The sequence below is a fragment of the Dendrobates tinctorius genome, unplaced genomic scaffold (genome assembly GCF_039654945.1).
Source record: "Dendrobates tinctorius isolate UK_male_01 unplaced genomic scaffold, ASM3965494v1 ptg000029l, whole genome shotgun sequence".
Classification (NCBI taxonomy): Eukaryota; Metazoa; Chordata; class Amphibia; order Anura; family Dendrobatidae; genus Dendrobates; species Dendrobates tinctorius.
Window position 1 is genome coordinate 59,668,243 of NW_027361697.1, and position 16,787 is coordinate 59,685,029.

Genomic DNA, 16,787 nt, shown 5'->3' on the forward strand with positions numbered 1-16,787 from the left:
ACACTTGTGGACAGTGGACACTTGTGGATTGTGTGCGGCCCACTGATATCTGAGCGCTATGTGACACGCTCGATGGCACAGCTGCCTGTGACCAAAGTGACGAGAGGATAATGGAGATTTTGAATCTCTGCGTACACTTGTGGACAGTGGACACTTGTGGATTGTGTGCGGCCCACTGATATCTGAGCGCTATGTGACACGCTCGATGGCACAGCTGCCTGTGACCAAAGTGACGAGAGGATAATGGAGATTTTGAATCTCTGCGTACACTTTTGGACACTGGACACTTGTGGATTGTGTGCGGCCCACTGATATCTGAGCGCTATGTGACACGCTCGATGGCACAGCTGCCTGTGACCAAAGTGACGAGAGGATAATGGAGATTTTGAATCTCTGCGTACACTTGTGGACAGTGGACACTTGCGGATTGTGTGCGGCCCACTGATATCTGAGCGCTATGTGACACGCTCGATGGCACAGCTGCCTGTGACCAAAGTGACGAGAGGATAATGGAGATTTTGAATCTCTGCGTACACTTTTGGACACTGGACACTTGTGGATTGTGTGCAGCCCACTGATATCTGAGCGCTATGTGACACGCTCGATGGCACAGCTGCCTGTGACCAAAGTGACGAGAGGATAATGGAGATTTTGAATCTCTGCGTACACTTTTGGACACTGGACACTTGTGGATTGTGTGCGGCCCACTGATATCTGAGCGCTATGTGACACGCTCGATGGCACAGCTGCCTGTGACCAAAGTGACGAGAGGATAATGGAGATTTTGAATCTCTGCGTACACTTTTGGACACTGGACACTTGTGGATTGTGTGCGGCCCACTGATATCTGAGCGCTATGTGGCACGCTCGATGGCACAGCTGCCTGTGACCAAAGTGACGAGAGGATAATGGAGATTTTGAATCTCTGCGTACACTTTTGGACAGTGGACACTTGTGGATTGTGTGCGGCCCACTGATATCTGAGCGCTATGTGACACGCTCGATGGCACAGCTGCCTGTGACCAAAGTGACGAGAGGATAATGGAGATTTTGAATCTCTGCGTACACTTGTGGACAGTGGACACTTGTGGATTGTGTGCGGCCCACTGATATCTGAGCGCTATGTGACACGCTCGATGGCACAGCTGCCTGTGACCAAAGTGACGAGAGGATAATGGAGATTTTGAATCTCTGCGTACACTTTTGGACACTGGACAATTGTGGATTGTGTGCGGCCCACTGATATCTGAGCGCTATGTGACACGCTCGATGGCACAGCTGCCTGTGACCAAAGTGACGAGAGGATAATGGAGATTTTGAATCTCTGCGTACACTTTTGGACACTGGACAATTGTGGATTGTGTGCGGCCCACTGATATCTGAGCGCTATGTGACACGCTCGATGGCACAGCTGCCTGTGACCAAAGTGACGAGAGGATAATGGAGATTTTGAATCTCTGCGTACACTTGTGGACAGTGGACACTTGTGGATTGTGTGCGGCCCACTGATATCTGAGCGCTATGTGACACGCTCGATGGCACAGCTGCCTATGACCAAAGTGACGAGAGGATAATGGAGATTTTGAATCTCTGCGTACACTTTTGGACACTGGACACTTGTGGATTGTGTGCGGCCCACTGATATCTGAGCGCTATGTGACACGCTCGATGGCACAGCTGCCTGTGACCAAAGTGACGAGAGGATAATGGAGATTTTGAATCTCTGCGTACACTTTTGGACACTGGACACTTGTGGATTGTGTGCGGCCCACTGATATCTGAGCGCTATGTGACACGCTCGATGGCACAGCTGCCTGTGACCAAAGTGACGAGAGGATAATGGAGATTTTGAATCTCTGCGTACACTTTTGGACACTGGACACTTGTGGATTGTGTGCGGCCCACTGATATCTGAGCGCTATGTGCACGCTCGATGGCACAGCTGCCTGTGACCAAAGTGACGAGAGGATAATGGAGATTTTGAATCTCTGCGTACACTTGTGGACAGTGGACACTTGTGGATTGTGTGCGGCCCACTGATATCTGAGCGCTATGTGACACGCTCGATGGCACAGCTGCCTGTGACCAAAGTGACGAGAGGATAATGGAGATTTTGAATCTCTGCGTACACTTTTGGACAGTGGACACTTGTGGATTGTGTGCGGCCCACTGATATCTGAGCGCTATGTGACACGCTCGATGGCACAGCTGCCTGTGACCAAAGTGACGAGAGGATAATGGAGATTTTGAATCTCTGCGTACACTTTTGGACACTGGACACTTGTGGATTGTGTGCGGCCCACTGATATCTGAGCGCTATGTGACACGCTCGATGGCACAGCTGCCTGTGACCAAAGTGACGAGAGGATAATGGAGATTTTGAATCTCTGCGTACACTTTTGGACACTGGACACTTGTGGATTGTGTGCGGCCCACTGATATCTGAGCGCTATGTGACACGCTCGATGGCACAGCTGCCTGTGACCAAAGTGACGAGAGGATAATGGAGATTTTGAATCTCTGCGTACACTTTTGGACACTGGACACTTGTGGATTGTGTGCGGCCCACTGATATCTGAGCGCTATGTGACACGCTCGATGGCACAGCTGCCTGTGACCAAAGTGACGAGAGGATAATGGAGATTTTGAATCTCTGCGTACACTTTTGGACAGTGGACACTTGTGGATTGTGTGCGGCCCACTGATATCTGAGCGCTATGTGACACGCTCGATGGCCCAGCTGCCTGTGACCAAAGTGACGAGAGGATAATGGAGATTTTGAATCTCTGCGTACACTTTTGGACACTGGACACTTGTGGATTGTGTGCGGCCCACTGATATCTGAGCGCTATGTGACACGCTCGATGGCACAGCTGCCTGTGACCAAAGTGACGAGAGGATAATGGAGATTTTGAATCTCTGCGTACACTTGTGGACAGTGGACACTTGTGGATTGTGTGCGGCCCACTGATATCTGAGCGCTATGTGACATGCTCGATGGCACAGCTGCCTGTGACCAAAGTGACGAGAGGATAAGGGAGATTGGATTGCTTTTAAAAAAGCAGTTTGCGGAGCAGTGGGTAAACAGCAATGCCAGCGTGTCAGGAAGCCTTAAAAGGCAGCCCAACAACCAACACCACTGATACACCACTATATAGCCTCCCCTTGCACTGCACACACAGTGACTTGTGTGTTGTGCAGGCCAAATCGCTAGCAGCAGAAGCAGTTTTTTTGTCTTCTTCCCTGCCTAACGCTCTCCCTACAGAATCAGCAGCAACCTCTCCCTATACTAAGATCGGCAGAAGTAAGATGGCGGTCGGCGTGCACGCCCTTTTATACCCCCTGTGACGCCCACCAAAGCAAGCCAATCACTTGCATGCCCTTCTGAAAGATGGTGGTGACCCGTGCCTATGTCATCACGTTGCCCACAGTGTCCGTGGATCCTGATTGGCTGAAAAAGAGCGCAAAACAAACTTTTGAAACGCGACTTTGGCGCGTAAGTCGCCGACCTCGTGGCCGACCTCATCCTAGGGTCGGGTTTCGTTTCATGAAACCCGACTTTGCCAAAAGTCAGCGACTTTTGAATTTTTTCGACCCGTTTCGCTCAACTCTAGATGGGACTCTATGAGCTTTCCATATCTTGCAACTGAGATTTTTGCCCATTCCTCAAGGCAAAACTGCTCCAACTCCTTCAAGTTAGAAGTTTCCTTCTAGTGAACAGCAATCTCCAAGGCTGACCACAGATTCTCAATTGGATTAAGGTCTGGTCTTTGACTAGCTACACTACAAAACACTTTACACCACTACAAAACATTAACATGTTTCTCCTTAACCCCTTTCCTACATTAGACGTACTATTCCGTCCATGTGACCTGGGACCTACGTCCCAAGGACAGAATAGTACGCCTAGCGCGATCAGCTGTGCGCACGGGGGGAGCGCCGCTGATTGCAGCCGGGTGTCAGCTTCTTTTCACAGCTGACACCCGGCACTATGTGTCAGGGGCAGTCACGGACCACCCCGGCTCATTAACCCCCGGCACACTGCGATCAAACATTTAGGGAAGCATCGGAAGGGAGGGGGCACCCTCCATGCTTCCCTGAGACCCCCGGAGCAGCGCGATGTGCTGCGTTGCTCTGGGGGCCTCCTTCCCTGCAGGTCCCCAGATCCAATATGGCGACGGGGACTTTCGGGGGCCTGCAGGGAGCCGGCTTGAGGAAGCCTGCTGCAGTGCCTGTGTCAGATCACTGATCTGTCACAGCAATCTTTGATGTGTCAGATCAGCGATCTGTCACTTGACAGTGATGTCCCCCCCGGGACAGTGTCATAAAGTAAAAAAAAGGATAAAAATAATTTACAAAAAAATCGCTAAATAAATTTAAAAAATATATTCCCTAATAAATTCATTTTTTGAAAATAAAAAAAACAATAAAAGTACACATATTTGGTATCGTCGCATCGGTAACAACCCACCCTATAAAACTGTCCCACTAGTTAACCCCTTTATTGAACCCCTTAAAAAATAAAAATAAAAAACGATGCAGAAAATAATGCTTTATCATCATACCGCCGAACAAAAAATGCAATAACGCATGATCAAAAAGACGGATATAAATAAACATGGTACCGCTGAAAACGACATCTTGTCCTGCAAAAATCGAGCCATGACACAGCATCATTAGCAAAAAATATAAAAAACGTTATAGCTCCCAGAATAAAGCAATGCAAAAATAATTATTTTTTATATAAAACTGTTTTTATTGCATAAAAGCGCCAAAACATAGAAAAAAACTATATATATGAGGTATCACTGTAACTGTACTGACCCAAAGTATAAAACTGCCTTATCAATTTTTCCACACGCAGAACGGTGTAAGCGCACCCCCAAAAAGAAATTCATGAAATGCTCGTTTTTCTTCATTCTGCATTCCAAAAATTGGAATAAAAAGCTATCAAAAAATGTCACGTGCCCGAAAATGATACCAATAGAAACGGCAACTCGTCTCGCAAAAAATAAGACCTCACATGACTCAGTGGGTGAAAATATGGAAAAATTATAGGTCTCAAAATGTGGTGATGCAAAAACTATTTTTACAATAAAAAGCGTCTTTTAGCGTCCGACAGCTGCCAAATATAAAAACCCACCAGAAATAGTAAATCAAACCCCCCGTTATCACCCCCTTAGTTACGGAAAAATAATAAAATAAAAAAGAATGTATTTATTTCCATTTTCATGTTAGGGTTAGGGCTAGGGTTAAGGCTAGTGCTAGGGCTAGGGTTAGAGTTATGGTTAGGTGTTATGAATGGGTCACCGAGGAGAAAAAAGCACAACAAGCTAAGTCACAGAAAACCAGAGAGGTTGGTAACTATGCAGATTGCAGATCCCTGATCTTACAACACAACTAGCAGTAGCCATGTAGCGTACCTACTATGTTCCTAGACACCTCATTACAGCCGGAGGACTAAATAAGACTAAAGCAAGAAAAGGGAAAACTAACTGCCCCAGAGCAGACCCCAAAGGAATAGATAGCCCCCACACATGTATTGACGGTGAACCAAGATGAAGGCACAAACACAGGCAGGAAAATAGGCTGAGCAAATGATGGGGCCCATACTAACTAGACAGGAAAGGAAAGACAATGTCTGCAACCTGCAAAAAAACCCTACAAAAATCATGTCCAACACTTCTGATAGCAAAATTAACCTTGAAGTCACTAGACTTCTCCCACTATATCAGCACTCTGAAATATTCTGAGACAGAGTAAAAAGAGACCGAACTAGTAAGGGACAAAAAGCCAATTGGCAAAATACTGATAAATAAGAGTGGAAATTCAGCACAGTCCCCAGCAGGGGCTGGCTGACCACACCAAAAAACTGAATAGACCAACAAAATCAAGTGTGAACATTAGCAGAAAAACGTAGCTTTAGATGACTGGAACAGAGCTGACAACCAAGAGCTGAAAAGCCATTAGGAATCACCAGCAACTGAATAGGGCGTCGGCTGTCTTAAATCCCAATCTGAGACTCCTGAGATCCAATCGTCATCCTCATTCTGAGGTGGCAGATTTCCACCGATCAAATCAACCTCTCTACCTCCTGTTACCACCAGAGGTAGTCTGGAAGGAGAACTCACAACTGGTGAACCAGAGAATGAACTCACAACAGTACCCCCCTTGAGGAGGGGTCACCGAACCCTCATCCACGCCACCAGGCCGATCAGGATGGGCCCGGTGAAAGGCACGAACCAATCTATTGGCATGAATATCGGAGGCAGAGACCCAAGAATTATCCTCCTGACCATAACCCTTCCATTTGACCAAATACTGGAGTCTCCGTCTAACCAAGCGAGAATCCAATATTTTCTCTACCTCATATTCCACATTGCCTTCAACCAACACAGGGTCAGGAGGTGCTGCCATAGGAACCACTGGCTCAACAAACCTCTTCAACAGAGATTTGTGAAATACGTTATGGATCTTGAACGTAACTGGAAGAGACAATCGAAACGAAACAGGATTAAGAATTTCTAAAATCTTATAAGGACCAATAAATCTTGGTTTAAATTTAGGAGATGCAACCTTCATAGGAATATTCTTAGACGACAACCAAACCATATCACCCACTTTAAACCGGGGACCAATGGTCCTATGCCGGTTGGAAAATTGCTGGGCCTTTTCCTGAGAGAGTGACAACTTATCCACCACTTGGTCCCATATCTGCTGCATTCTCTTAACCACAGTGTCCACACCTGGGCAGGATGAAGATTCCACTTGCCCTGAAGAGAATCGAGGATGAAACCCAAAATTACAGAAAAAGGGTGACATCAAAGTGGCAGAACTAGCTCTATTGTTCAGTGCGAATTAGGCCAAGGGCAAAAATGAGACCCAATCATCCTGATCAGCAGATATAAAACATCTCAAATAAGACTCCAAGGTCTGGTTTGTTCTCTCAGTCTGTCCATTGTCTGGGGATGAAACGCGGAGGAGAAGGATAACTAGGATAACCAGGGGAAGAGTCTTGAGGAGATCATTTGCATATTCCCAGTGACTTCTGGGATAAGTGAAGAGTCTCCGCGAGCTCAACGATCACTGGGTTTTGGCCGTTGCAGCTGAAAAGAGGAAATCGGAAAAACCGCGCGCCTGTCGGCGTGCAAATTTTGGCTCATCTTTCATTGTTTTTAAGAAATCTCAAGATGGAAGAGGCCAGGAGCCATTTGGTGAGCTGCATTTCTTGCTACATGTTCACAGATTTACCTGTGGAAAAGCCAAACTTCACATGCCACAAATGCAAGCTTGTGTCCCTGTTGGAGGAAAAGTTGCAAAATCTCGAAGAGAGGTTAGCTACGTTGAAGATCATTAAGGAAGGTGAAGAGTTCTTGGACAGAGCAGAATTATCTCTTCATGTTACAGAAAGAGAAGAAATTCGAAGTGCACCTGAAGAAACAGAGGAATGGAGACATGTGACCCAGAGAAGCAGGAGGATCAGGAGGCAGTCAGCACCCATACTGCTCAGAAACCAGTACCAGGCTCTCACGCAGGAAAACGATGAAGAAATACATCAGGATAAGACTTTGCCAACAAACAGCAACCTTATACGCCTTCAGAGTCCTCCTGGATGGAGAAAGAAAAATGTTGTGAAAAAGAAACGGAGAGTGGTGGTCATGGGGGATTCCCTGTTGAGAGGAACAGAGGCCGCTATCTGCAGACCGGATATAACTTCAAGAGAAATGTGCTGTCTTCCAGGTGCAAAAATTAAAGATGTGTCTGACAGGATATCAGGACTCTTCAGACCTACAGATGACTACCCATTCCTGCTACTACATGTGGGGACAAATGACACCGCAAGAAACGACCTGGAAACCATCTGCAGAGACTTTGAAGACTTAGGCAAGAAAGTGAAAGAACTGGGTCTTCTCTTCCATCCTCCCAGTGGATGGCCATGGAACAAGGAGGTGGAATAAGATTCTGCAGGTGAACAACTGGCTACGTTGATGGTGCCGTCAGCAACGATTTGGATTTCTGGATCACGGAATGAACTACTTATACGATGGACTACTTGCTAGAGATGGGGTGCACCTTACGAAGACTGGAAAGCATGTATTTGGAAGTCGCCTTGCTACACTTGTTAGGAGAGCTTTAAACTAGAACAACATGGGAAGGGAAGCAAAAGGCCAGAAAAAGCCATACACCTGACAAATGCTATTGAGAACTCTGCTATTAGAAGTGGAAAGGAAGAACAAAGACGAAAGAATCTAATTAATACAAATATTGGAGAAAGAGAAACCAATCACAAACTAAAATGTTTCTATACTAATGCACAAAGCATGGGCAACAAACAAGGAGAATTGGAACTACTAACACAGGAAAAGAAATATGATGTCATTGGAATCACTGAAACTTGGTGGGACAATACACATGATTGGAATACAAGACTAGAAGGATGCAACTTATTTGCAAGAAACAGACTTGATAAACGAGGAGGGGGTGTCGCATTGTATGTTAGAAACGCGTATATCTGCACAGAGATTGAAGCTTCAGAGACTGGGAGTTCTGTGGAAACTGTTTGGGTAAGAATACAAGGACAGAACAATGGAAAGGACACCATTGTAGGCATTTACTACAGGCCGCCTGTGCAAGCTGAAGATATGGATGAACTCTTTATGCATCAAATGGCCAAGTTCTCCAAAAAATATGACATAGTTGTCATGGGAGATTTCAACTATCCAGACATTTGTTGGGAATCTCTCTCAGGCAAAACTAACAGGTCAAGGAAATTCTTATCCTCTCTTGCTGACAACTTTATCTTCCAAAAGGTAAGGGAGAAAACAAGGGGAACTGCTACCTTGGATCTAATCCTTATAAACAGGGAGGAAATGGTTGAGGAGGTAAAAGTGGCTGGGACCCTAGGAGGTAGTGACCATGCTATTTTAGAATTTTGGATAACTAGAGGCGGAAGACCTGTGAAGACTCAGACGTCAAGGTTAGATTTCAGAAAGGCAGATTTTAAAGGATTCAGAAAGAGAATTGGAGGGATCCAATGGCTGGATATCCTTAAAGACAAAAATGTCCAGGAAGGATGGGAAATCTTGAAAAATGAAATTCTCAAAGCACAGTTGTTAACAATTCCAAAAAGAGGGAAGAATAGGAAGCATTTAAGGAAACCAGGATGGATGAACACAGAACTTAAGCACATGCTAAAAAGGAAGAAAAAAATGTTTATAAAGTGGAAAGAGGGAGGCATATCTAAAGAAGAATATAATGCTGTCTGCAGAACCTGCAGGGCACAAATCAGATTATCTAAAGCTGAAAATGAATTGAGGCTTGCAAGAGATGTCAAAAGCAATAATAAAGGATTTTGGGGATGTGTCAAAAGTAAAAGAAAAGTCAAAGATGCTATAGGATTTTTACTGGATGAAAATGATGAAATGGTAAGACAGGATGTTGAGAAGGCTGAACTTTTAAATTCCTATTTTGCATCTGTTTTCTCTCAGAAAGGAAATGTAACATCAACTGTTATTCACTGTCCTATTAAGGGAGTAGAAGAATCCAGGATATCTATAAACAGAAAAATAGTGAGGAAACACTTAGCTAACCTAAATGAATTCAAGTCTCCAGGTCCAGATGAATTACACCCCAGAGTACTGAAGGAGATAGCAGAAGAAATTTTTGAACCCCTCTCCATAATCTTTGAAAATTCTTGGAGAACAGGAGAAGTGCCAGAAGACTGGAGAAGAGCAAATGTTGTTCCTATCTTCAAAAAGGGGAAGAAGGTGGACCCAGGCAACTATAGGCCGGTGAGTCTGACTTCTATACCAGGAAAGATCTTTGAACAAATTATTAAACAACATGTATGTCAATACCTGCATAAGAATGAAGTGATTAAACAGAATCAGCATGGGTTTGTAGCTAATAAGTCATGTCAGACTAACTTAATTTCCTTCTATGACGGTATCACTGATTGGGTGGATCAAGGAAATGCTGTAGATATAGTATATCTTGACTTCAGCAAAGCATTTGACAAAGTCTCTCATACAATCCTTATTGAAAAAATGACTAAGTATGGAATGGACAAGGCAACTGTTAGGTGGATTCATAACTGGCTTAGTGATCGGACCCAAAGAGTGGTCGTAAATGGCTGCACATCCAGTTGGAAGAATGTCTCAAGTGGGGTACCACAGGGCTCTGTCCTGGGCCCTGTATTGTTCAACATCTTTATCAACGATTTAGATGAAGGAATTGAGGGTAAACTGATTAAATTTGCTGATGACACAAAGCTAGGAGGGATAGCTAATACTAGAGAAGAGAGAGAGAGGATTCAAAAAGATATAAATAAACTGGAGAAGTGGGCAGCAACTAACAGAATGGTTTTTAACACGGAGAAATGCAAAGTACTACATCTGGGCAATAAAAATGAAAAAAGCATATATAGAATGGGAGGAATAGGGCTAAGTGACAGCACATGTGAAAAAGACTTGGGTATACTAATAGATCACAGACTGAATATGAGTCAACAGTGTGATGCAGCAGCAAAAAAGGCAAATGCAATTCTAGGATGTATTAACAGAAGCATACAGTCTAGATCACGTGAAGTCATTATTTCCCTCTACTCCTCTTTGGTCAGACCTCATCTGGAATATTGTGTCCAGTTTTGGGCACCACATTTTAAAAAAGACATCAACAAACTGGAGCAAGTTCAGAAAAGAGCGACCAGAATGGTGACCGGTCTGCAAACCCTGTCTTATGAGGAAAGGTTGCAGGATTTGGGAATGTTTAGTTTGCAAAAGAGAAGACTGAGAGGAGACTTAATAGCTGTCTACAAATATCTAAAGGGCTGTCACATTGTAGAAGGATCAACTTTATTCTCATTTGCACAAGGAAAGACTAGAAGCAATGGGATGAAACTGAATGGGAGGAGACACAGATTAGATATTAGAAAAAACTTTTTGACAGTTAGAGTGATCAATGAGTGGAACAAGCTGCCACGAGAAGTGGTGAGTTCTCCTTCAATGGAAGTCTTCAAACAGAGGCTGGACAGACATCTGACTGGGATGATTTAGCGAATCCTGCTTTAAGCAGGGGGGTTGGACCAGATGGCCCAGGAGGTCCCTTCCAACTCTACCATTCTATGATTCTATGAATTCCCAGATTGGAACAAAAGGCTTTCCAGAATCTGGAAACAAACTGGACTCCTCTGTCGGACACAATATTCTCAGAAATCCCATGTAACCGAATCACCTGTTGTAAAAACAAGGGCACCAACTTAGCGGAAGATGGCAACTTTGGGAGTGGTACAAGATGGACCATCTTCGAAAATCTATCACAAATCACCCAGATAACAGTTATTCTCTGAGAGACAGGAAGATCAGAAATAAAATCCTTTGAGATATGGGTCCATGGCCTCTTGGGCACCGGCAAGGGCATCAGCAACCCACTAGAACGAGAACAGGGTTTAGACCGAGAACAATTCCCACAGGTCTGTACAAAATTCCTGACGTCACGAGATAAGGCAGGCCACCAAAAGGACCGACTCACCAAATCTCTGGTACCAAAAATACCTGGATGACCAGCCAATGCGGAGCAATGAATTTTAGACATCACTCTCTTTCTCCACTGGTCATGAACATACAATTTTCCCATAGGGCAACGCTCAGGTTTATTCTCCTGAAATTTCTTCAGGGCGTGTCTCAAATCGGGCGAAATGGCAGAAAGAACTACCCCCTCACCTAGGATGGTAGTAGGCTTGGTCACACTAAGAGAATCGGCAAAGAAACTCCTAGAAAGGGCGTCTGCCTTAACATTCTTAGTGCCCGGAAGAAAAGAGACCACAAAATTAAAACGCGTGAAAAACAAGGCCCATCTAGCCTGTCTAGGATTCAAGCGTTTGGCCGACTCCAGATAAATCAAATTCTTGTGATCGGTGAGGACCACAACTTGATGTCTAGCTCCCTCCAACCAATGTCTCCACTCCTCAAATGCCCACTTCATGGCCAACAATTCCCCATGTCATAGTTGCGTTCAGATGGGGAGAACGTTCGAGAAAAGAAGGCACAGGGATTCATCTTAGAAGTCACAGGGTCTTTTTGGGACAAAACAGCTCCTGCACCAATCTCAGAAGCATCTACCTCCACCTGAAATGGAAGTGAGACATCAGGTTGCCGTAAAACTGGAGCTGAAGTAAATCTCTGCTTAAGCTCCTGAAATGCTGAGATAGCCTCAGGAGACCAATTGAATTCAGCACATCAGCGCCCTTCTTGGTCGGATCAGTCAGTCCCTCCGGAGTATTAAACGCCGTCTTCCATTCATCCCCGTGCTTGATGCGAATAAGATTATACGCCCCCTGAGGTCAAGCTTAGTAAACCAGCAGGACTCTTAACTCTGGAGAATAAATCAGACATCAGAGGTAACGGGTACTGATATTTAACCGTCATCTTGTTAAGGGAACAATAATCAATACACGGTCTTAATGAACCATCTTTCTTGGCCACAAAAAAAAACCCAGCACCTAAAGGTGTCGAGGATGGTCTAATTTTGACCCTTCTCCAGTGACTCCTTAATATAGGATCGCATAGCATCATGTTTGGGTACTGATAAGTCAAAAAGCCGACCCTTGGGAAATTTACACCCAGGCATCAACTCAATTGCACAGTCATAACTCCTATGAGGAGGCAAAGACGCAGACTTGCTCTCACAAAATACATCAGAAAAATCGGCTAGATAATCAGGAATATCATGAGACTGAGGAGAGGTGGAGAAAACAGGAGCGTCCCTAAGAAAACACTGACATCCCCAACTCACCACAGACCCAGATTTCCAATCCAAAATTGGATTATGAGTTTGCAACCAAGGAAAACCCAGAACAATAGCATCATGCAGATTATGCAGCACCAAAAATTTACAATTTTCTTGGTGGTCTGGGGCAACTCGCATTGTCATCTGGGTCCAAAACTGAGGTTTATTCTCCGCCAAAGGAGTAGCATCAATACCCCTCAAAGGAATAGGCATCCGCAGCGGCGTCATGGAAAAACCACAACGTTTAGCAAAGTCCAAATCCATCAGATTCAACGCTGCTCCTGAATCCACAAAAGCCTTCGTGGAAAACGTGGATAAGGAGCAGATCACAGTAATTGCCAAAAGAAACTTAGGTTGTATACTGCCCACAGCAAATGTGTGTGCAAAACGTTTCTCTCGTTTTGGGAAGACAGAAATTATATGAGAGGCGTCTCCAAAGAAAAAACACAGCTTATTACGCCTTCTAAACTCCTGACGCTGTGCCCTAGACGAAACCACATCACATTGCATAGGTTCAGACATTTGTTCAAAAGGTGGCAGCGCCTCCCGTGTAGTTTTACGTTCACATAAACGCCGATCAACTTGAATGGCTAATGACAAAGAATCATCCAGACCAGAGGGAACAGGAAATCCCACCAAAACATCTTTTACGGTCTCTGATAAACCCTTCCGAAAGAGAGCTGCCAATGCACTATCAATCCATGTAATAAGGACCGCCCACTTTCGGAATTTTGACAGTATAATTCTGCAGAATCCTGACCCTGGTTTAATGCCAACAGGGTTCTCTCAGCTTGATCAACAGCATTAGGTTAATCATACAACAACCCTAAGGCTTGAAAAAAATGCATCCACATTAGTCAGAATAGGATTTTCAGGTGTCAGAGAAAAATCCCAATCCTGGGGATCGCCGCGCAGCAAGGAGATGACAATTTTAACCTGCTGCACAGAGCTCCCCGATGAGTTAGGCTTCAAGGCCAAAAATAATTTACAATTATTCTTAAAATTCAGAAATTTAGACCGATCCCCAGAAAACACATCAGGAGTAGGGATCTTAGGTTCAGCAGCATGTGACTGAATAAGGTTGGTGGGAATTCCCTGTACTTCAGCAGCCAGCTGCTCCACACAATCAGACAATTGCTTAATCTCCATTAGGAAAAAGAAAAAAAAATCCTCCTACGGCCCCAGAGAAAAAAGAGGAAAAAATATAAAAAAAAATTCTGACACTCTTTTTTTTTTTAACTACTTTTTCCTGCTTTTGAGTACCCTAGAATCTGCGGTATGGCTGGTGAGTCTGTTATGAATGGGTCACCGAGGAGAAAAAAGCACAACAAGCTAAGTCACAGAAAACCAGAGAGGTTGGTAACTATGCAGATTGCAGATCCCTGATCTTACAACACAACTAGCAGTAGCCGTGGAGCGTGCCTACGATTTTCCTAGATGCCTCGTCATGGCTGGAGGACTAAATAAGCCTAAAGCAAGAAAAGGGAAAACTAACTGCCCCAGAGCAGACCCCAAAGGAGTAGATAGCCCCCACACATGTATTGACGGTGAACCAAGATGAAGGCACAAACACAGGCAGGAAAATAGGCTGAGCAAATGATGGGGCCCAAACTAACTAGACAGGAAAGGAAAGACACTGTCTGCAACCTGCAAAAAACCCTACAAAAATCATATCCAACACTTCTGATAGCAAAATTTACCCTGAAGTCACTATACTTCTCCCACTATATCAGCACTCTAAAATATTATGAGACTGAGCAAAAAGAGACCAAACTAGTAAGGGACAAAAATCCAATTGGCAAAATACTGATAAATAGGAGTGGAAATTCAACACAGCCCCCAGCAGGGGCTGGCTGGCCACACCAAAAAACTGAATAGACCAACAAAATCAAGTGTGAACATTAGCAGAAAAACGTAGCTTTAGATGACTGGAGCAGAGCTGAAAAACAAGAGCTGACAAGCCATTAGGAATCACCAGCAACTGAATAGGGCGTCGGCTGTCTTAAATCCAATCTGAGACTCCTGAGATCCAATCCTCATCCTCATTCTCAGGTGGCAGATTTCCACTGATCAAATCAGCCTCTCTACCTCCTGTTACCACCAGAGGGAGTCTGGAAGGAGAACTCACAACTGGTGAACCAGAGAATGAACTCACAACAGTTAGGGCTGAGATTAGGGTTAGGGGTGTGTTAGGGTTAGGGTTGGAGTTAGAATTGGGGGGTTTCCACTATTTTGGCACATCAGGGGCTTTCCAAACGCAACATGGCGTCCGATCTCAATTCCAGCCAAAAAAGTCAAATGGTGCTGCTTCCCTTCTGAGCTCTGCCATGCGCCCAAAATGTGGTTTACCCCCACATGTGGGGTATCAGCGTTTCAGGACAAATTGCACAATAACTTTTGGGGTCCTGTTACCCTTGAGAAATTAAAAATTGGGGGTGAAAAGATCATTTTTGTGGAAAAATATGATTTTTTAATTGTACGGCTGTACGTTATAAACTTCTGTAAAGCCCTTGAGGGTTCACAGGTCTCACCACATATCTAGATAAGTTCCTTGGGGGGTCTAGTTTCCAAAATGGGGTCACTTGTGGGGGATTTCCACTGTTTAGGCACATCAGGGACTCTCCAAACGTGACATGGCATCCGATCTGATTTCCAGCCAATTTTGCAGTGAAAAAGTCAAACGGCGCTCCTTCCCTTCCGAGCTCTGCCATGCCCCCAAACAGTGGTTCCCCCCTCATATAAGGTATCATTGTACTCAGGACAACTTGCACAATAACTTTTCCAGTCCAATTTCTCCTGTTACCCTTGGTAAAATAAAAAAAAAATTGGACCTGATGTAATTTTTTTTGTGAAAAAAAGTTAAATGTTCATTTTTTTTAAACATTCAAAAAATTCCTGTGAAGCACCTGAAGGGTTAATAAACTTCTTGAATGTCGTTTTGAGCACCTTAAGGGGTGCAGTTTTTAGAATGGTGTCACTTTTGGGTATTTTCTATCATATAGACCCCTCAAAGTGGCTTCAAATGTGATGTGGTCCGTAAAAATAAAATGGTGTTGCAAAAATGAGAAATCGCTGGTCAAATTTAACCCTTATAACTTCCTAACAAAAAAAAATTTTGGTTCCCAAATTGTGCTGATGTAAAGTAAACATGTGGGAGATGTTACTTATTAAGTTATTTGAGTGCCATATCTCTGATTTAAGAGCATAAAAATTCAAAGTTCAAAAAATTTGCTGTCAAAATCACCGGGATCCATGGAAGTGTTTCAGAGTTATTACCTCATAATGGACAGTGGTCAGAATTGTAAAAATTGGCCCAAGCATTAATGTGCAAACCACCCTTGGGTGTAAGGGGTTAAACCACTCGAGTATTGCTTTAGCACTATACTTTGGGTCATTGTATTATTGGAAGGTGAACATCCATCCCAATCTCAAATCACTGACAGTCTAAAACAGGTTTTGCTTAAAAATATCCCTGTTTCACACCATCCATATTCCCCTTGACTCTGACCATTTTCCCTGTCTCTACTGCCAAAAAATATCATTATGGCATGATGCTGCTACCACCATGTTTCACTTTGGGGATGTTGTTCTTTAGATATGAGCTGTGTTTGTTTAGCGCACAGATATAGTGTTTACCTTGGTGACCAAAGAGTTCAATTTGATCACATCTGACCACAGCACCTTCTTCCATACAGTTGGGGAGTCCTTTAGCAAACTCAAAACGAGCCTTACAATTTTTGTGTGTAAGTAAAGACTTCTTTCTGCCCACTCTTCTATAAAGGCCACCTCTATGGAGTGTACGGCTTATTATGGTCATATGGACAGATACTCCAGTCTCTGCTTTGGAAATATGCGGCTCCTTCAGGGTTACCTGTAGTCTCTGTGCTGAATCTCTGATTAATGCCCTGCTTGCCCAGGCTGAGAGTTTTGGTGGGCGGCCCTCTCTTGGCAGGTTTGTTGTGGTAACATGTTCTTTCCATTTGATGATAATGGATTTGACA